The sequence below is a fragment of the Rissa tridactyla genome, chromosome 7 (assembly GCF_028500815.1).
Source record: "Rissa tridactyla isolate bRisTri1 chromosome 7, bRisTri1.patW.cur.20221130, whole genome shotgun sequence".
NCBI lineage: Eukaryota > Metazoa > Chordata > Aves > Charadriiformes > Laridae > Rissa > Rissa tridactyla.
In genome coordinates, this window is record NC_071472.1 from 48,177,042 (window position 1) to 48,198,054 (window position 21,013).

The following is a 21,013-nucleotide window of genomic DNA, read 5'->3' on the forward strand; positions in this document are numbered from 1 at the left end:
CCCCACCAGCACCACAATGAAAGCCAGTCTCACCCACTGGAACTGCAGGCTCAAAAATCTTTCTCACTCTGGCAATTTAAGTCCTCAAGCCTACAGAAACATTTGCTTAGTGGCTACTACAAAACAGTCCATCAGCTTAATACATTCTTAAGCACTTTTTCTATCTCCCATAATTCCCACAGGCACATTTTGTCCTTGCTGTATTTTATGTTTTCTCTCTTCACTTTCTAATTTTTATGAGTTTAACCAAGAAAATCAGTTTCAACATCATTCCTTGGTTCACAACATCTGCGGCCACAGTAAACAGTTAAATAGATCAGCACCACCCCAAGTTCACCCAGCTGCTGTCTGGCTATCTACCCACCACTGCTGGCCAGTCTGTTACAGCAGATCTTGCAATTCATGCTCATAGCTCCTCCAGGAACTTAAAAATAAATCAGTTAAATTTCTGCAGTTTTAACGACCATTGCTTAGGCTCCATAAACAACCTTCCCCGCAAAAACACAAGCTACATACACTAAACACGTAACTGTAGCTCATAATATATGAAATTAGAAGAAATAGATGGCATAAATTGCAGAACAAATACATTAGCAGATAAAGAACAGACTAACACCTTTCAACTCTGAAAGCTTATCAGAGTTGTGCACTGCTGTGCTTTAAGAACAGTAAATCTTGGGGGTTTTTTTGCAGAATCCTAATACCCTAATGAACTCAACTACAAGACCACTTGTTTTCTAAGTATTATTATAACAAAATCATGTATTTAATAATATTCTACAAGAATGTTACTTTGCAAGAGACCAAATCTGAGACCATGTTCCCAGACTGGCACACCTAATACTAAGTACCTGGGTGTTAAAAAGGCATATAAGCCATTACGAACACAAGGAAGCAACAAATGCGGTCACGTAATGAAATCAATTACAAAGTTTTAGATTGCTCACATTTAGCTTCAAATTTAAATCTTAACTTGCAATATTTACAGTTCCAGCAACCCGTGTAAAACTCAAAATAGTCTTGGGTGTCCAGCTACATGCTACCAACTTTCAAGCGGTTTCACTAACACATTCTACTCTTCTTAAAAGATTTTTTACCTGGAAGAAAACTCGTGTTTTCTTCCAAGTTTGTTAATATATCTGAAATGCTAGTTCAGTTAGCTTCCTCTCTTCAGGTAATATTTCAACCGCAGTGAAAGGCAAGTCACTTATGAAGTGGTAGCAGAGACCAGAGCCATCAAAAGACTAACAGAACTGATAGAATTAAATTCCACAATTCTTTAAATTTGAGACGATCCATTTATGTATTAATGAAGTGGAAATAGTTGTTGCATTGTCACTTGCTACATGTCCGGCACATTAGCCTCACAAAGTTTTTCCACAGTGTATTTTGTTTCATAACATATTAACAAGAGGACTTTAAATGATTATTTGGGAGGATTTGCAGGCAATTAGAGCTACAGTCCTTTATGGGAGAACTAGATTAAATTAATTGTTCTCTTATACCTCCACATTATAGTGCTGAATTCTAGCAAGTATATAAGCACACTTCCTTTTAATCTAGACCAATTTTTAATGGTCTGATTTTGTTTTAAACCCAGTATGCAAAAAGATGCTTTATCAAACTCAAGCCACAGAATAGGACAACTCTTGCCACAAATGTATTGTACAAACAGATTTCATAGAAGCTGCCATTTAAATACAAATGTAATTAAAAGTGAAGTAATATCCATATTTCTTGGGCATAACTACTACGACCTGAAAAGGTTTCTTAGAAATCTGTCTCCATCTGTTGATGGGAAAGGAAAATGGTGGCAAGTAAAATAAAACACCCAGTTCCTTTTCTGCCCTTCGTCTCACCCCCAGTTACAGCTGAAAAGCACATATACAGTATAATCACAAGAGAACAGCCACGCTATTCTTCTTACAGTGTGACAAACACATCCTATCCTAGAAAAATGTTAGAATTCATCACCTGCTAAGCCGGCAGGGATGAGTTGAAGAATACAAGCTACTCATTTATGAGCTGGGCTAATCTTTTTTCCACTTTTCAGCCTTCAGCAGTACAGCTAGCTGAAGGATTACGAAAAAGTCAGCTCCAACAACTATCTTATTTTGGAAAAACAAAAGAAAAAGCAAATCTGATCTGAATTACAACTCTGAACCTTATTTTTAAGTCATATGTTTAGTAAGCCTGTTATTCTGCAATTAAGTGGTCTTAAAATGCCTGTAGGTCTTAAACGTAAGTGCTTTGCCAAGTATACCAATATAGCACATATATAGCACTTTGTGCAGTGTTTGTTCACATTTTGCAATACATTACCAAAAATATTTTCAATTTCAGTTAAAAAAATTTGCTTTCATAAACCTTTAACACAAAAAAACCTGAAAAATCCTATACCTGTTTTCTTAACTATTTCACCTATTTTTACAGGTTAATTGAATTGACTTTGCTAAAAACCTGACACTATAGTTTACTTCTGAAAATAATTCAACAATAAATCCACAGGGAACTGGAAAGTAATCTATAGCAGATCAGATACGCTGCCTATGTTCCAAAGACCTGGAATGCAGGTTGCCATTACATCTAAAAAACAAAGTTAAGAGATGTCATCAAGATGTTATAAAACAGAAGCAAGTTAATTACTCTACACTGCATGTTACCTAATATCCTAATTAGAGATTTGTATTTTAAAATAAACTTATACGTCCATGTACTTTTCCGCATTATTTCAAGTTATAACCACTACTTAACGGATCATTGTCAGTTGCTACCTACCTTTAGGACTGTAAAACAACAAAAGACATTCTTGGTCTCATTACCTTCCCATGCACCAACACTACATGACTTTTTGATACTTTTGGACCAAATTTGCTAGGGAAATAATTTTTTGGGAAAAGAGGTCTTTAAATTAATTCAATCTTGATATTTATTTGCCCTCTATCACTTCAGTTTTGCAATTCTGGTAGAAGTATGATACAGCTAACTCTCAGGAGAGCATCTCAAGCACATGGTCACTACATATCATTTTAGTGCCTTTAAGCTTCTTCCCAGTCAGAGCTCCAGCCTGTAGTATACGCGTAATCTTCGGTAACATCCTACTTCTACCCTGCCTGTTCGGTTCTGTGTGAAAATGCAGGTAAATTTAACTACCAATAAATGAACAATCTGGAAAAAAAAGCAGGCTGCAGTAAGAAAGAAACCTTTAAGATGTGTGAAAAAGTTTTGGACATAGAACTCTTTATGCTGTTGTTTAGTATGTTGTGATAGTGATACGATAGCAAGGAATTATTTCACAAAATTAGTTTAAAATTTGTATCAACCCCCACTAGGTTTTCACTGCACTTCACTGGAAACCTGAATGACCTTCTGGTCAGATACGGGTTAGTGAAACTGGGGAGCGAGGTCCAGAACAGACTGAAAGAGAACGGAGGAGGGGGGTTAGTGTTACAGTGGGCTAAAGTATTACAGGCTGCTACGCTAAACTTGTTCAGAGAAATGCACAATGCACATCATGGTTTATCAGGATGACTTCAGCAAAAGATATTTTTCGAAATCATTTTTGCTAGGTCAAACAATACATACACAATTTGTGACAGCAATTCTAGAACACTGTGTTTTAAGCTACTTTCTCTGAACCTCTGAGAGAAGAGAGCACGTACTCAGAATAATTTCTTATGGTTGGTCAGCAGTCATGCACTAGATTTGAACTTTGTTCTTTTCAGTTCTTCCCCCCATCCTTTTCTGGCTTGAAGAATTAAGTAGTAGATTTGCAACTGTCAAGCAGGTCACAGGAGTATACCCAAATATAAATATTTCAATTATTAAACTGCCTGTTATACTGGAAATGTGATGTTAACAAAAATGATGGTGAATTGATTAAATTTATATATGAACAACATTTGGAAGGAAACTTGAAGGAATGTATGTTAAAGCTTTAAAAACAGAAGGTTGAAACCACATAGAAATCCAAAGAAAAATTCAGCCAAAACTTCCACTCTTCAAATCATGAGAATACTGTTAGTCCTTTAGCTATTTTCAAAGCTTGTTGACCAAAAATGGCTTTACTTGACAAGTAAAGAGGGGGAAAAAACCCCAACCCAACAACAAAAAAACCTGAACATCACAATTGTCATGCATACATCTTATCCTATTACAGGGAACAGAGTTTAATCTTTCTTGACACCAGTACCAAAAGTAATTAAATCAGTGTTCTTGTAGAAGGTGTCTCATCTTTCTTATGGCCCATCTTCACCTACTACACTACTGCCTCTAAAGCAGATCTGAAGTTGCGGGAACCAGTCCCTGCGAAATACCTGCCTTCCTCTTCTCAACTTTCCCAGCATCCCTTCAGCTCCCATCCACTTGCTCCCATCCACCTCGGTTGATGTATAAATTTGTGCTTGTGATATGTTGTGGTACTGGAAATTATCTATCATTAGTACTCATCCGAGCCTTATTGGTATGACAAAACCATGAAAAAAATAAATTCCAAGTTTGTTGGAAGAGTGTTAGCTCTTCACAAGATTTTATTACAAAAATGGCATACATGATGTTAGAACTTCAACCCCATCCTCACGGTCTGCTGCGGATGAATACTAGGGTCGGAGCTGCTCTGTTAAGCTTCCCCCAATCTAGTTGGTGCTTGCTGCCTACAAATCCAGTTGAGTGTGAACCAAAAACTTCCACCATTACTGATTTAATAGACACCATCTGTTTCAAAATACATATACACACTCACATTAATGACATCATTCTCTTATAGATTGTAAAGACACTTGCATTTAAATAAACCAAATTGTTTACCTGACCTTTTTCTTCACCCCAAAAACTGCTGAATCAAGCTCAAGACAAACTGCCAACATTGTTTCTTTACGGAAGAAACAGTCATTTATCTACAGATAAACAGGCTAGATGTTTTTAACTGATTTTCCTCTAGTCTTAAAGAAGGATAAACTTAACACCTTTGCTTTAGCATTAAGCTACCTCCATGCAGGAAGACAAAGCAGAGGCAATCTGCAGGGGCAGGGGGGCAAGAGACTTGTCTAATTAAGCCAGAACTTAAGACCTGTGGAGCACAATAGGAACAATTACCATTGATACAAGAGGGAAGGTATAAATAATCTCAATCACGAAGGCCACTGTGCTATCTCGGATGTAAACTAGTACGGCATCACACCATAAAACGTTTTACCTTTAGCCCTACCTCAAAGGCGGAATGCAACTGACTCACCCACACGCGCTGGAGGACAAGAGGTGCTTCAGAAAAGCGTATCTACGAACTCACTCAACAGGGACCTAGTTAACAACAGATCTGAGAAAATTACAGGACAGACATTTGATGCAGCACCACCTATAAACCTCAACCACAATGGATTGTCCCATAACTGGAAATACCTTTTGAAGACTGCAGCAAATAGTTACTGGTTAAAAATATCAGGTAAGTCTTCCAGAATCAACGGAATCACAACCACAAAGGTATATTTATTACATCTATTTAATCACCATCCTTATCCAGAAGTCCATAAGCAGCCAAGTCAAACTGCTGGGCTCTCTCAGAAGCAGTACCAATAGGGAGGAAATGGCTAAGTACTCCTAAATGTATTAACACGTACTTTGAATTCATAATGTTGATTTTTTTAATATAGTTATGTATGCATCAGTGCACTTGATACGGCTTAGTATGACAATGCTGTGCACACATGATTTGCTTTGAAGAGGATTGTATGTTTATAGTACTGATGAAATGGATCACAGCATACACTTAGAAAATAAGTACCATTTTCCTTTGAAATTTCCTTAACAGTACATGTCAGCATGAAGTGGTATGATACGCGGCTTCCATGACAGTGAACTAAAAGCAAGATAGCCTAAGTCACACCAATCTAATGCCCTCAAGAGAGAGCACGAGCCTAAAAAAAGATAAAAGAATGAGCTTTTAAACATGCTGAACGAGACAAGCATTGCTTCATTCAAGTCTTGCCTCAATGAGTATTAAGAAGAAAAGGCCCTTCTTTAAACAACTAAGATAAGATGTAAGTTAGATATACACATTTGTTGGGGCTAACCTGCAGTTCCTAGCAAGTTCACCAGGTTAAAACTAGAACTAAATTATTCATCAGATAAAAATCATGGTTCTTTCAAATGTTTCTAACATGTAACACTCATCAGTAGATCTCAAGACGTGGTAGGAATGAGGAAAACCATTGTTCGAAAATAATGTAATAGAAGAAAAACAGACATTTAACTCAACCTAAGACTAAGAGCATCACAATTAAGCTGACATAATACAGCCACAGCTTAAATCACAGTACTGCATTTCCAGTAACGGCACAAGCCTACCATGCAGAAGATGACCACGTGTGCACTCCTAACTTGGACAGCATTTATAATAAAAATTCTGAAGAAAGCTAGTTTTAAACAGGTCAGGATTATGTTTTAGTGTAAATGCCTATTTCTAAAAACTTAAGTTGAGGTGTAACCTACTCTGTCAGGCAGATCAAAAGCCAAAGCAACATCATCCATTAATAAACACCTGTGCTCACAACACCCAAAAGCCACATTAGGAGCCCCATTGCCCTTGTGTCAGGTAATAAAGTAGCTGCCGAGAAAGCCATTCAACCCAGGCAAGGCTTAATCAACTGAATACATGTTTTAGCAGACAGGCTGTTCTGCCAATGATATTTAAGCTCTTACAAAAAGGAGAACGAGGAGACCAGTTGTAACTTCATTAACAGATCTGCAGTACATAACTTACTACTTCTTTATGCTAAATCTCACAGCAGAAACTCAGATCCATTTTGATTAACACCCATGGTTCTGATACTTGGGAAATATCTTCAATTGCCATCACAAATTACATGTTACAGGCTGGAAACTCCCCCACACCCCATATGAAATATGAAATTATTATTTATTAATACTAATTACTGATTTTCACTGCCTTCTTGATTTCCTGAATTTAGGCCTAAGCAGTTCTTACTTTCAGGCTGACAAGCATTTCAGTGTTCACTTTATGGACATTTCAGCAGCCCTCCCACAGTCTTTGCCTTTAGCTTTGAAAATGGGCCTGAAGTTCACAAAAGAAGGGGAAAGCTGACCATAACAAAACTGCTCAAAAGCTGCCCCCCTTCGTACTACAGTAATTCCAACCACTCTAGTTCATGAATACCAGAAGCAGCTACAGAGGGTTGTAAATAAACTTTGTCACAAACATACACAGTATATTTCTGAGCTATAGAGAGGCAGGGGTTTTGCAGCTATTGTTTGCCCAGAATACTTTACAAAAGGCTACAAACGCATTATAATTAGCACTGATGGGAGTTGGTTATAGAGTTCTTGAAGACAGACAAGGTTGGAGTGTTGGGCAAGACAGTCAACAGATGTTAATTCAATAGCTGTCCCATCGATAGCAAGTTGGATAGACAAAAAAGTTGAGAGTAGACAAAGAATACAAACTGAGCACTCGAGGCTGGGTGGAGCATAGGAAACAGTATAGGCAGAAGAGTCAGCAACACATGCAAGACAGACCTTGTGTACAGTCATAAAGGTAAGCATTAATGCCTTTTTCTTTTGTAGAACAGAATTTAACAAATTATTCCTGTACAGAAAGTAACTGCCATCATTCCAAGGACAAAAACCAACCAAAGTTATGAGGAGGCAAGTGTTTCATTGTATTCTTCATCGCTCCTAGCCTGGATTCATTTTTAGACACAGGCATTTAGTGAACACATCCACTGAATCCTGTAACATCTACTCAAACCGTTCATTAATGAACTACATCTTATAAAAAAGCCACTACCGTTTAATTTAATTTTGGGCAAATTAAAACCAAACGCAGTCTCATCTGTGGCCATCTACCATGAAAAACTGGATTTCAGAAATGAGACAGACCCAAGAAAAAGCAAAACCTTAGCCTGCTTCAGAACGCTTCTTGTTCGGTGTTGGACTTGCTCTGATCAACACCGAATTCAGGCAGGAATGCCATGAGCCACATCTGGAACAGGAGATGACTTCTGTAAGCAGTCCCTCCTAGGTGGTTCATCTGATCCCTATTGTATTCCCCAAACCCTTTGTTCTAACACCTTTCCTACACAATTTTAAGTTTAACATCAGTGCTACCCCCATGTACGCGGGTGGTACAGTAATACTCTTACAGAGCCATATTGTTCACAAGGGCTTCCAAAATCTTGAGATGTTAATTTATATGAACTCAGCATGTGAAGAAGGGTAATGCAATAAAGTCCATATACTAATAGGAGTTACTCTACTGTGGGCACCAGAGAAAGCAGGAATTGTCCTCTCTGGTGTGTCCACCCATAACACAGTCTAACCAAGAAGTTGTATGAACAAATAATAGCACTAAGCAACAATACAGTGGGTTCTCTATATTTCAGTGAATCTTGTGTGTAAAATACCCCCACAAAAATTACAGTTCTTATCTACAGTGTAAATAAAATCAACAAGTGACTATCTAAGTCAATAAATTGAAATGGTTATCAGACAAAAAAATGCTGGCTTTGCAACGGTGACTGGTCACTTCTCACTGTCAGACAAATCAAGATCCACCCTGCAGAAAAATAAGCCTCAAAACAGAATGTGAGATTTGTTTCATTTCAGAAGGTTCCTGCACCATTAGATTCTTCCCCAAAGAAGAGACTTCATTGTTACGGCAATTAGTATTCCTCCACCCCAGCAAAACGCAAGCAAAGGAAAAAAAAAAAAAGCTATGAAAGGGTAATCTAGCCATTTCGCAGCTTTGCCTCCTTACTCCACCCAGTCTCTTCTCTGCTCAATGGCTGCACACAGCATCCACAAACATGGTAATATCAAAAGAAACACACAAAAATGAGATCCCTGAGAACAAGCTAGAAATTTGCAATAAATCTTTCTGTTTAAAAATATTTTCTTTGTTTAGTTCGCTAACACAATTTTCTTACTTAACAAAATGACTCTAAGGGTAAATAACATTTTGATAGCAGACCCTCCCTCTTCCAAAAACCAGCCAAATGCTGCACAATCATTTACAAAATGATCATTGCTGAATGCAGGTTCTTTAACCCCCACCTCCTAATGCTATAAACAATACTGTCATAGGAATATACACTTAAAAGAATCTCCACATAAATACATAATTCAGGTCAATATGCCCAAATATGTATTTACAGTAAAATAGCATTTAATAAAGATTTTTAATATAGCTTACATTAACCTTCCACAATCCCCTGGTTAGGTAATTCATTATGAATTGACTTGACCTGCAACAACCAAGCCCTCTGCTGCAGCACTATCAGCAAGGAAATTTTACCAGTAATACTATGGCAAAGAAAGGGAAGGTGTCACATTATTATTGGTATTAAAGGTCAATTTTAATTGCATCCACCTTAAACAACAAAAAAAAAATAATCTCACACCCACAGAACTGCGTAAATCCTAAAGTTTTCAAAGGAGGCACCACTCCCACCCCCCAACTTCCATCAAAAGCCTTGCCTGCGTATAACCTCCTGCCGAAACAAAAACTCCAGAGTAGCAATAGAGGATTTTAGCAAACTCGATTGCTATTAAAAGGTTTCCAAGGAAAGTCTGTGCGACTATAGACAAGGAGGCTGCGATATGACCCCAAGAAGGAGAGATTAGACCTCCCTCCCCCGTTTTCACTGCAGCTGGTTCTGAAGGTCTGAGCCACCTTCTATCAATGCTTTCCCCGCTGGATCACCGCAGGAAGACACGCTAGATGCGAAACACATTCTTAAAATAACACCTACTCCTTTCCCCCGAATTATCAATTCTGGTTTTGTTGTCTGTGCTGAGGCCGGCCCGGGAGATGGGGGCCGGGAGGGACGGCTGCCCTGCCCGGGAGAGCCCGGGGAGCGGCCAGAGGAGCCAGCAGGAGCCCGGGGAAGGGATGCTCGGTGTCCCCCCCGGCAGGCACACACCGCCCTCCTCGCCCCAGACGATATTTTTATTATCATTTGCGTCCGGCCCGCCGCCTCCCCCCCAGTATCTTGCTAAGTCACCAGAAGGAATGAGGCGGCCTAAGATTGGGGGGGGGGGCACGAAGTCCGGGAGCCCACGGCGGGGCCCTCTCCCCCACCCCACCGCTCCCTTGTCTGGCCCACTCCTCCCTCGCGCCCTCTTTTCCTGCTAAGTCACCGGCGGCGAGGACGGCGCCGGAGCCCGGCGAGGGCCCGCGGGGACGCGAGGGCACCGCGCCCGGCGGCCCCCACCCCACCCCGCCGCGCCGGGGCTTGGGGACCGTCCCCCGCCTCGCCTGCCTGCCGCCCGCCCCGCCGCCCTGCCTCCCCCGCCTCCTCCCCGGCTCCCTCCTCACCAACGGGCGCGGCCGCCATTTTGAGAGCGAGCTGGAGAGAAGGAGGGAGGGGGCAGGAGAGGGAGAGGAGGGCGGGGAGCCGGGGAGGAGAGGAGGGGGGAAGAGAGAGGGAGAGGAGAGCCGCGCCTGCCGCACGGCCCGCCGGGCCCCGCCGAGCCCAGGCCGGCCTCCTGCGGGGTTGTTAGGGGGGGAGAACGGCGACCGGGGGGGGGTGGGGGGGAGGCAGGCGGGGCCCCGGCCTTACCCGAGCCGCCGCTTCGCTCTGCTCCGCTGGGCCGGCGCCGCCCGCCTCTCCCATTCACCGGTGCGGCGGGGCGGGGCGCGGAGGAGGGGGCCCGGGGGGTCCCGGAGGCGCTGGACGCTCGCACCGCTCCGCTCCGCGGTCTGTCAGTGGCGCCCCGGCCGCCGGGAGGGAGGGAGGGAGCGGCGCGGCCCGCCGCGCCTCTGCGCATGCGCACGGCGGGGGGCGGTGACAGCCGCCGGGCGCCATCTTGGGCGGCTGAGGCGCAGCGCGCCGCTCCCAGCCTGCCCCGCGCCGCCCGCCTCCCGGCCTGCTCCGCGCGTCCCGCCGCGGCCTGCGGGCACGGTCCGACTCCCGCCAGGGCCCGGCGCGCCCGCACCGACCGGCCCCGGCCCCGGCCCCCTCCGTCCCTCCCTGGCCCTCTTCTGACACCAGGCCGGCGCCGTGTCAGCGTCCCTTCCCAGGCCCCTGCGCTCTGCACACTGCGGCTGCTGTGGCAACCTGCTGCACTGTCACACATACACACCACACACTGCCTTTCTTTTCATCAGCGTTTTAATTAGTGGTAAAGCTGCGTTAGTGGAGTCTGTGAATGTCAAAGCTGCAGATATCAGTGAAGAGACAATACTACTGGAAGGCCTTGGAAAAGAAAGAAAAGGCAGGGTAAATAACAGATTTATCTGTATGGTGTAGCTTGGGCGGTGGTTGTTGGACAGTCTGCATCACTAGTGTCCACATGACATGAAACACACGATACCTCTGCGAAGTGATGGAGAGAGGGGCGAGACGGGTCCCTGCTGTGCAGCACGGTGCGTTATCAGGTGCCCGTGAGGGAGCGGGTGCTGGCCTTGTCCTGACCCAGCTGCTGCCACGGCCAAGAACAGCCCGAAAGCGGAGTTACACCGTCCTTTCTGTGGGCTGTTGCATTCGGCCTCACCACACCAATAGGCTGCTGTGGCATGTTCTGGCTTGTGTGGAATCTGCTGCTGAGGCAGCACTATTTTTAGTGAGTAACCTCGTCCTGCAGACCTAGAGTGACCAGATTTGAAAGAAGCATGCATGTCATTTGTGACCGTTACCTCTGTGTGACTGGAGAGACAGGAACTTGCCATGTCCACATGCTTCTTGCTAGTGCACGTTCACAGTATCGGTATAAAAAAATCATGCTCTACACTTGGAATAGAATGTTATCATAATCTTTTACAAACCCCACTTGGTTAAATCTCAAAATATCATTGGTTTAATATGTCAGTGTTCCTTAAGGTAAACTGAGGCACAGACCACTGATAATTGAATCCACGTGCTCACAAGAAGTGGCTGGCGGAGGAGCGTACAGAGTCCTGGAGAAATGGGCTGCCACCTCCTTCAATTGCCGTTTGACAAACATAGTCAAGCAACTGGGTACGTCAGAAGCCAAATTCTCCCCTCAGTTCTTGATTTTGCAGTCCTTATGGTCTTCGGTGGTTTGTCAGTATCAGTGACAGCAGTCCTTGCCCAGGTGTTTTGCAGAATACTCCATTTGGTAAATGACGGAGATGAGCTGGCAGTGGACCCAACCAGTGTAACTGCTTAATCGCAGTAAATCCAGATGCGAAACAGAAAGAGCCCTGCTGTTACAGGAAACAGTTACATGTGTCACTATCAAAGACCGGTGACCAAAGTCACCTCTAATGTTGGCAGGCGTAACAGCATAATACAATGTTCAACGTGGGCCATTAAGTTTTCTGAAATGCTGATTTGAGGTAATAAGTAATTCCACATGTGACATTATCCCTATAGCAGAAACTTAAAGAAACTTCAAGGGACACGGAAAGTTTCATAATCAAAAGCTGTATACTTTTATCTGTTTCTCTTGCAAGTAGCAACTGAGATTACTAACATCTAAAATTTATGTAATTATTCTCTGTTTATGTAGTGAGGGCACTTGGCTGCTTTCTGTCAGCCTCACTGTTGTGCTGTGGCTTGTGGTCAGTCACTGTCTGTTTTCTTTATGTTTTTATTTTATATAGCAGTAGGCAAGAGAGGGCTATTTAAACCCAATAGACAATGCAAAAGTGCAAATGCATCCAGGACAGATTTTAAACATGAACCTGCATTTAACTTATTTTTTTAATGGACTAGATTACAAGTTTTAGATCCATTTAAGCTTTGAAAATTTCTTATCGTTCACACCCGGAGATAATGATATCACAGACATTCCCAAATATACTGGTGACATTGAAAAGGGACTAAAAGTATAGAGTAATTCAGATTCAATATACTGATTAATATAATTAACGATGAGATAAACAGTTGGATAAGTCAGTAGGCCAAGTTTCCAGTGAGGAGACAATGCAGTGTGGACCCAATCCTTTCGTTAATGAAAAACCGTCAAAACAGATCAGTGTGTGTCAGTGTCCCGTACCAACATTTCAAGGAAGAGTTCAGATACTTCACAAAAAAGAGGATCGGATCTGGCCATACTGGGTTTTTTCCCACACAGTATTTCTAAATTTCTGTGCTCACCCCAGCATTAGCACTTTTGTTCCGTGGCAGAGATAACGTTCCTGGTTCCCACTTAAGGCACGTGTCAGTGGTATTTCATAGACACGTCAACATGAGAAACACAGTGCATCAAAACTGCACATCTGCACAACCCTTCGTGCCACTCAGGTATATAGAAAAATAACGTGTCCAACTGAAGATTATTATTTCCTACATTCTAAGTCCTAGGGGGTATTAGCCATTGGTCAATTTTAGCCTCTTAAATTGTTCTCTGGCAATTAACATACTTTTAATTTTTAAATGCGCTAAGTAAATTTTCTTATCTCTTAAGATGCATACAGTCATTGGCTCGTTTGTTTTTTAATGTGCTGATTATAAATGGACAGGCCATGAAGTAGCTTAGAGCCTTCCGCTCCGACTGGAAGGTAAAGGATATGAGCCCTTTTAACACTCTGGTTAATTACCCATAAACATGTGCTCAGTTATATTGTTATGCATGGAGCTTACATCCTCAAGTCCTGTGGACTTCAAACTGCTGATCGCAAGCCTTTGAGCCCGATGGTTCAGCCATTTTTCCCCCACCCGTACTTCTTCAGTGTATTTTTTACCATATGGGGTGGCACACACAGCTATATCGCCTATGTCAGAGATTACATATTTCAAAATGTTACATCAAACATTGCTAAAAGGTTTCTGCTGAACACTGAAAACGTCATTCATTGATCATTCACATGTTGCCTATGAATGAAAGCTGTCGTTAATATTCTATGTGTGTACATATTTGTGTAGCAGAACATCCCTAGCAACGTACCACTGTAATCAACTAATTTACATGTTGCGAGTCCATCTCGGTGCCTGACCTACAAAACATACAAGCTGTTAAAACTACAGAGCTTTAGGAGATAAAAAGTTGCACAAAAATGCCTCCACAGATTTGAACTGAAAGATCGACTCAGTTTTAGGTCAGGAGTAAATTCTGGTGACACAAATACTGTCATAGCTAGGTGCTAAGCACATACCAAAGGAAAATTAACTTCTCGCTGTCCCTTGCTGTTCAATTTAATGAGTCAATGGGCATGTCTACCTGTGTCATTAACCCTGTCATTGGAATAAATAACAAGAAGTGAGAATTTTCTCATCTTTTTCTTCACTAGTACATAGTGACTTCTCTGTGGCTCAAGCAAGACTTGCCTCTAAAACTGCAAAATTGTCCCCTTTATTGTTTTATAGATGGAAGTACATGCAAAAGTTTCTGCCATTGTATATTTTTGAATTGTAATGTCACTTGGCGTTTAACTTAAAGGTATTGAAAAAAATACTATTTTTTCAACCAAAACAGAGAGAACACCTATGTGTGGGAAACTGTTGTGTTCCCAATGCAAAGCATAGCACAAAAGCATTCAGATTCCTTTTTAATGTCTATTTGGATTTTAGAAATCCTACTTCCAGTACTCCTGTGGCCTTTCCTATATATTATCAACATAAGGAAGAGGGCGTTCTGTAACTGTATCCCTCTCTACCCGACCTTCTTAATAGCATTAAAAAGAAGAGAAGATAAACAAAGCCGGTCTCTAATGTGTTTCAGTATTGAGAACCTTGGCCTTATGCAAAGTCTTCACCCTTCACAGTAGAATTTCTAACTGAAGTGAACCCCTTTTCAAATTTATTATAACGAAAGCGATGTGATAAAATTTTCAGCAAGTCTTGCATTTTAACTTCTAGAAGTTCACATGCCTATATTTATTCCATTTTGCTTCTCAACTTAACTGGTCATCATGCCCAGGTTATAAATGGTTTGTGCTACTAACAGTGACAATGTTGTCTTTCTACACCTTGATTCAATAGTCTGTATTTCTGTGGATGTTATTTTCACGTAAGTTCTTTAAACTCGTGTTAGTCCAGCAACTGCTTTTCCTAGAGCCAAAGGATGAAAGTCCAGGTACAAGTAGCATTTCATCAGCTTATCAGTTGTGGTTTTACTGGCTGTACCCTGACAAAGGACCTTATATAAACTTTATTGTTCACCTTTGAAGTACAGCTTTATCTGACAGCTCTAAGCCTGGCTCGCTTGTTAAGTCACAATTTATCTGCTGGCTATTTTGCGTTTCAGTGAGGGTATAATCAGTGGCTGCTGTGCCTCACATTCAACCTCCCCTGGCTCCATACAATGAGATATTAAAAGTATTTTTTTTTTTTGTGATACTGTGAAAACAAGTATTGCATATAATAACCTAACAAAGTTTTTAACATAAGAGTATTAATTGCAGGTATTTATTGCCATACAAGAAGATGTCTTCTGTTCCCAAATTTTTAATAGTTATATGAGAATCACACCATTTTAAAAGGATGAATATACTTATTTTAAAAACTTTTATTTAATATTTTCAGCAAATTATTCCTTATATCTTCAAAATGTTCTTATGAGTTAAAGTGAATGCTAGTAACGTACATTGCAATTAAAAGCATAGTAAAGCAATGCAGGGATAATAAAAGATCTGCCTTTCAATCTAATTGGGCGTAAACTTTTGCATGCAAAAGATGCACACAGTTTTCATGCTAATTGAGAGGTGTACTACAGCTCAACATGCAGATTAGGTCGTCATAGACTCCTGTAGCTAACTCGAGTAATTTGTGTGCATAAGTACCTGATTTGCATAGAAAGGTGCTGCAAATGCACATGCAGATATTTTAGATCAGATAAATCATTCGTCAATCTTACAGATATGTTTCTAAGCATATTGCAACTGCAATTAAGCAATTTTTAACGTACTCTATAAGTGCAAGCCTTTGTTGTACCTCAGGATCACTTTTTCATTCACACCTATAACCTCTAGAAATCCCACTGCAGAATGAAAGAAAAGAAACGAAGGATACGGATTGTTAGAAGTATCTTCACAAATTAGTGTATCAAAGTAAAAAAAGCAACTATAACATAAGAGTTGGTCAGTATAAGGGTTGGGGAAAATAGTCCAAAGCATATTAGCATAAGGTAGTATTAAAGGAGGGGAGCCCAAACTAACATCAATGTATTCTTAATCCATAGTTATCCCAGATTTGGATTAAACTGCCTTCTGGAGGACTTTTTAAGGCCCTTTTTATATTGAAGTGTTTACCTTTCGGCACAGCATTTCTCCTACTAATGGGTTTATATTTTAAAAAAGACTAAGATAAACTTTTCTGCCAAGTATATCAACGGAATTGCTGCTGAGTCAAAAGCATAGTTAGAAACAAAGCCAATGTGTTGGTTTTTTAATTCTTTAAATTCCATTGCTAATTATAGTAATGGGTAATCATGGATGTTGTTACTGCTGACACTATCCACCTCCCTTCTAAATTCCTTTCACTATATTCCTTTTCACTTGAAATAATGAAGCATTGCCGGCAATGCTAAATAACATTGTTTGCATTTTATATAAGCATCAGACAGCAAAGGGTAGTCTCATTGCACTCAACCTAATATTAGAAGATGTTCTCGTGTTATTTTTCATGCTTTTATAATTTTATTGCTTATATATAACACATACAAAATGGGAATTCAGTTCTAAGAAGCAAATCCTCTAAATCATTTCCAACCATACATGTTAGTTTGTTATTGCAGAATCACCAGAAGATCTTTAAAGTTCTGCTTTTACAGGAGAAATCTGTTGCTCACAATATTGAAAACAAATAGGGGAATACGGCCTCTGCCCTAAGATGCTGCAGCATTCTAAATACGGCTGTAATGGAACAAGTATTTTTATTTAGTTGTTCCATGAAAATGAGAGAAGATGTAATTCACAATGTCATTTCCATTCTAGATGTGGGAAATGGACAAAGCTATATAGAAACTGTAACTTGTGTCTGCTGTGAAGGAAGTTTATCAACAGTTACTGACTGTAATGGCTGCATGTCTGTTGACATAACATCTCATTGTTCCAGCCAGGTGCAGGGTGAGCTGAGCTGCCTTGAGGACTGAGTTGCTGCTTCTCCGGAAGGATGATGGTCTTTGCAGCTGAAGTTATTAACAGGTTAGCAGAGGAGGTTTATAACATGCAGGCTCAGGTATGCAAGAAGCCTGGTCAGTAGCTACTTGAAAGATGATTTTTAATCTTACATGTCTTCTAAACAGAAATATAATCTGGAACAGAAATACTTACCTCCTACAGGCAAAATTAACGCTCTTTTCCTAACGTACAATCTATTAACTAGCAAATCTGCTCCAAACTTTAATAAACTGACAATCTATTCCCCAATAAAATCAGCAACATTTTACAAAAAAATAGAGCTATTCAGAATTGTAAATGCCATACTGATGCTTCATTGTTTTTAATTTTAGAATATTTATTATTACCAGAAAATTGAAATTCTCTTTTAGATTAGAAAATTCATAACTATTGTTTCTCAGTAACACCACAAATGTTATTGATCTAGCTAGAAGGCTTAGGAGTTGAAATAGATGGGTGCTGAGACTGCTGTCAACTTTTAAAAAGATGGTCCAGGTTTCTTTCTAATAGGAAGGAATATTGCAGCTTCCTTACTACCAGGAGGTAGGTGGCTCATAATGCCTTATGATTCACATCCATAAGAATGTACCATGAACACCCCATGCACAGATACTCACACGCCCTAATCAAATTATACGTTTGACACATTCTTAAAATGAAACTTTCTGAATGCAATTATACTCGTTAGTTGTGCTGTGATTCAGTATTATGCTAGCTGGTAATGAAATACACCAGTGACTGTTCTTCATAGCATATCTCATAAGGAAACAGTAAGCTTAGCTTGCCTTTTTACCACTGTTTTCCTCTGGAGAACAGCTATAATTAATACTATGTAATCTAAAATGGGTTGTGAAGAAGGACCACTTAGAGACATCGACTGTCACAGTAGGTATTTTCTAGTAAATGTACTGAAAATTTTAAGTGGAAGAAAAAATCTGAGATTTAAAACTTTTTTCAGACAGCAAATACACAGAAAGAGAGAGTGGGGCAGAGTGCTCGCTCTTACTCTTGGGATGCTCCACTGCTGCCCATGTGCAAGCTCAGCAATGAAAACTGTGAATGACAGAGGCAGTAAAACGATTCATTCTGTAGTACATGAATACGTATATTTCTTTAGTTAATCCCTTCTATCTGAAACTATAATTCTGAATAGTGAGGAAAATGGTAGAAGAAGGAACATCTGTCCGTTTTTGGAGAAGTTACAAATTCTTAACACTGATATACTGTGATGTCGTCCTGTGCTTTGTTCTCTCAATAACTCTTCTTTTATTGGGCAATCATTTACTGTCTTTTGAATACTTCTTAAAACATTTAAAATCCAGACATTATTAATTCATGTTTATGAAGTTTGTTTATATTTATCCTTCAATAAATGTCACCACAAAAATAATATTAACAAGTACTGGGAAAAAATCTCTTTCAAGACCGGTGGTAAAGCTCTAGGTGACTGTGACAGAATTAATCATCTAACTGGTCTGTAATGTTTATAGCAGAAAGTTAAAGTGCGTTCACACTCTACTGGCTGAAGTGCTTTGTCAGACCTTTGGTTTACTTCTGTTATTTGTTCTCAGCCTAGTTTAGTGCTCTCAGTGACCCTGTTATGTTTATAGATATAATTAGAAAAAGATACATTTCAGGATATGACATTTTTGTCCGGGTTAGAACGCGCACTTAAAAATGCTTTGGAAAGGATGAATTATCCCGAAATCTCTACTGTGTTTTCTGTATTCATTCCAAATAGGAAACTCTAAGCAAATATCATTAAATTAATGTATGTTACCTAAAAGATTGATAAAAACTGAGTTCTATGGTTTTAAGAGCTCTCTATGAAAAAAGGGAGTAGAACTTTACCTGAAGGTAAAAAATTATCATCCAACCGTGACATAACATTTTGGAGGCAAAACTTCCATTGCTTTCAGTTAGAGCTGCACTAAAATAAGATTATAGTTAGGTAATAGAATGTTTTATTGAATAGTTTCACAATTCAATACATTATTATATGACTGAAAGAGATATGGGACAGAATGGTGTCAGCAAATGACAGGACATGTTTTTCAGAGTGTTTGCTCCTCCTGGCTTATCCAGTAATGATATACAACTTTAGGAACAAGATGTGAGACTGGAATGATAAAAGTGACAGTTGTAAGGTTCAGTTTGTTACCATTTTAATGCATAGTGACATCCTTGGTTAGAAATTGTGTTAATAAATAATGACAGTTCTTATTTGGAATTGAGAATTTCTAATAGAGACTGATTTACTAATTCTTAAAAAAATGGGAATAAACTCCTCTTTGGATCATTTACAGAATCCCAGTAGATTTCCATTTGGCCTGGAGAGTTTTCTCTGTCCCCGTTTTCAGGCTTCATTGTGTTATCTGTATTCACTTCTTTATCTTGTATGGCAGCCTTTTCATTATTAAGCAGGCTCTGTGAAGGATATACTAGATTAGAACAGTTTTGTCATTTTATGGCACAGGACAATACAAACTATCTCCTAAGATTTCTCACATACTGATAAAGCAGGAGATTTATTGATATGAACTATTTCTAACACATCTAATCTCTAGTAGTCTTCCAAAATGTTGTATTTACAGAGCTACTGTGGAATTTTTCAAAAACAAACAAACAATTTGCCTCTTATAAGAATTTATTCAGAAGGATGTAAACCAGCCAAAGATGCTGACCAGTCAGCAGAGACTGAGAATTGCATAAATATGTCTGGGTTTGCAAAGTTGTTTCTTCGCATAGCGATATGTCCTAGGACTTTTATTTCTTAGGGCTTAGAATTCATCAGGCTGATGGTACATAACACAGCTGAAATAAATATCTTTTGTTTTGTTTTAAGTTGTCAACGTAACCATAATTTTTTTAAAAAAAACCCAGCAACAGTGTTTGGGAGGGGAGGCAACCGATTGACTTATTATGACAGAATAATTAAGTTAGGCAAGGATGTTAACAAGAAATTGAATTATGGTAAGACAATAATAACTACTATGGGAGTCTGGACTTTAAAATTTTCAGCTGTAATAGATCAACAGTCAGTTCTGTAAAATTCACCTTTCTGTAGCCATCTACACATCTGTGGGAACAGGCATTTACACAGCTGATACATACCAGTCTAAAAGCTTGATTCTGAAGCAAATACATATGCAATTGCCTTTTTTCACAGAGGCTGTTGCAGAAGCAAAAAGAAATTAAGTAGCCCAGAAAGTGCTAAGAGTTATTTTAGTAAGTTGAAAAGAAAAAGTAAGTTCTGAGGGGAAAATACTGAATCATTTGGGAAAAGTGGTTTGGTTTTTGGAGGGCCTCATTTTCTGGTATGGACTTCTGCTTTCTCCATCTTCTCCCTTCTCCATCCACTGATGCTCAGGGTACTTTCACCTTTATTTTAATGTAAGCAGAACTGGGCTGCATGTGCTAGCACAGCTTTCGGAAACATTCTTTGAATGTAGAGAAATACCTGTAGGCAATTCCAACAACACAGCTTTTATTTTTATTTTCTTGACAGAAGAAGACCAAGCCCTGAAAACTGTGAAGATTACATTTTAATGTATTTTTTAAAAATTCAGATATGTGTTAAATGTCTAAGAACAAATGCTCAAGGGAAAATGAAACAAAAACCTTTCCACCTTCAACCTAAGAGACCAGTCTTCGGAGTGTATAACCTGCCAGATTCTGTACGTTCACTGTTACGTACTTTGTACAAACTACCTCTTTTAGTTCAGGGTGTTTTTCCCACAAGGGAATCTTTCCGTGCTCCAAGTTAATTATGTTTCTCTCCTCTCGAGTTTCTTTACTACCTAGAAATTTAAGCTAATGTAGTCTATTTTAGGTTTTTAAAAGTGCTCAGTGCTATGGTATCTATGTACTAATCTAAAAAGATTATAAAAATCTCAATACAGGGAAGTAAGAGGACAGGTAGGGATCATCCTAGTTCTCACAGAACATACTATCTTTTGGCTGGCTTAAATAATT

The 21,013-nt window shown here is 39.9% G+C and overlaps 1 protein-coding gene across 3 annotated transcripts in view; it reads right to left on the reverse strand.

The window, feature by feature from the left end:
* PAFAH1B1 (platelet activating factor acetylhydrolase 1b regulatory subunit 1) overlaps positions 1-10,756 on the reverse strand; it is a 34,935-nt gene extending 24,179 nt beyond the window's left edge. For 2 of the 3 annotated variants that reach the window (XM_054208558.1, XM_054208559.1), the window contains exon 1: positions 10,575-10,756. The gene's annotated coding sequence lies outside the window, so the exon portion shown is untranslated. Of the gene's footprint in view, positions 1-10,330; positions 10,442-10,574 lie in introns of those variants that run through there. The other variant, XM_054208560.1, reaches the window with a different exon arrangement.
* Positions 10,757-21,013: the final 10,257 nt, after the last annotated feature.